Raw genomic sequence first — 1,717 nt, 5'->3', positions numbered from 1 at the left:
CTGGTTGTACCCTCGTACACTGGTTGTACCCTCGTACACTGGTTGTACCTTCGTACACTGGTTGTACCCTCGTACACTGGTTGTACCTTCATACACTGGTTGTACCCTCGTACACTGGTTGCACCTTCATACACTGGTTGTACCCTCGTACACTGGTTGTACCCTCGTACACTGGTTGTACCTTCATACACTGGTTGTACCCTCGTACACTGGTTGTACCCTCGTACACTGGTTGTACCCTCGTACACTGGTTGTACCTTCGTACACTGGAGAGTCCCTTGTTTGTTGTCTGGTGTATAAGTCATGAATGTATATTGTTGAATAATTATCTGCGCTCATGCATTATAAAAATATTGAATATGTATTTCTAGTACGACCCCAATGGAAAACAAGAACCTCTGTGAAAATTTGGCACTTTGACATTTTGGGTTATCCTAGGCAATTTACACATACGTTAGTATGTATGATGATTGTAGTTATGTACACCTGTACCTAGGTAAGCAAGTTTATTTAAGAATAGATACAAGTAAGTACTTTTATCATACATAGTGTAAATTATCAGGGATAACATAGTCAGAGTGACCCATTTCACCTAGGATCCTTGAATAAACTTACTCCTACGCATTTTACTCCTCAGCTTTTTCATTGAAAGAATGAGTTTCAGCTGCTGGTGTGATCTGTGTGGTAAGCAACGTCGCTACCACCAACAGCCACGAGGATCAGGAAAAAATGAAAAATGCAAATACTCTGCTCCCTCCAACAGAAATCAGGCAAGTTATCTGAATTAAGATTCCGTTAATTTTTCGAAAACGCAAATAAACGCCGGGCAGTGATGGCCGAGTGGTTAAGGCGTCTGACTAGAAATCAGATGGGATCTTCCCGCGTAGGTTCGAATCCTACTCACTGCGGGTCAGCGCTTTTGTTTTTAAAATTAACTTCTGTGGTTGCTGAACCCATAGTGGAGTGCTGCAAGATTGGCTGCTGAGCCCACTTGGGGGTAATTCTCAGGAGGGATGAGAGATGTATAAAGAAATCTTCCCTACACTTACCAATCCGACATTTATTCTGTGTCATTATAAGCGATGTGGACTGCGTGCAGTGTGCTGAAACAACTGGAATCTAGTTATTGTTACATGGAAATTTTGTTATCAGTGTTTCACCACGACACGGAGCCTTGGCTTCCTGTCGTGGGAGTGTCTCAGACCAATGTCTGCAATGGAAGGAGGTACAAGTACCTCCTCATCTTCTGAGACTAGCTATCCCCAGGCCTAACCCCATTCCCCGCCCCTATGGGGCTCGGAGGGAGACGCTAAGCACCTTGGGCTGCCACAAACCCCGCCCACACTGGGCTCGAAGGATGTGGCAGCTGCATAGCAGCAGACGATGTCAGGAGGTGTAAAGGCAGCAAGCACTAAAGGGTCCTTTTGGAGCCACACCCCAGCGTTGGGCATTAAGCCCGAGCGCTGGGGAAGCTCAAGAATGCCTCTTGCTGTGAGTGTGCGTGCTGCTACTACACTTGTCCTTTGCACTCGCGTGCATCACTGCTATGACTAACTCAACCATCTACTTCTGCCACTGTTGCTGTTAATCTGGTTCACTCGTTGAGAGCTGTTCGTCTTGATACAATTACTGAGCAAACAACAGGAATCAGGATTTCAGTTTGCCTCAGTGTAGTATCTCAAAGTGCTTGTCCAGCTTGTTCTTACGTGACTGTATT

The 1,717-nt window shown here is 45.5% G+C and overlaps 1 non-coding gene across 1 annotated transcript; it reads left to right on the top strand.

Moving 5' to 3' along the window:
* The first annotated feature begins 826 nt into the window (after window positions 1–826).
* Window positions 827–908, top strand: TRNAS-AGA (transfer RNA serine (anticodon AGA)). The gene has a single exon. It is a non-coding gene; the product is annotated as a tRNA-Ser (tRNA).
* Window positions 909–1,717: the final 809 nt, after the last annotated feature.

This window comes from Cherax quadricarinatus, chromosome 1, assembly GCF_038502225.1.
Source record: "Cherax quadricarinatus isolate ZL_2023a chromosome 1, ASM3850222v1, whole genome shotgun sequence".
NCBI lineage: Eukaryota > Metazoa > Arthropoda > Malacostraca > Decapoda > Parastacidae > Cherax > Cherax quadricarinatus.
The sequence above is the reverse complement of the archived record's forward strand: the minus strand, read 5'-3'. Positions and strand labels throughout refer to the sequence as shown.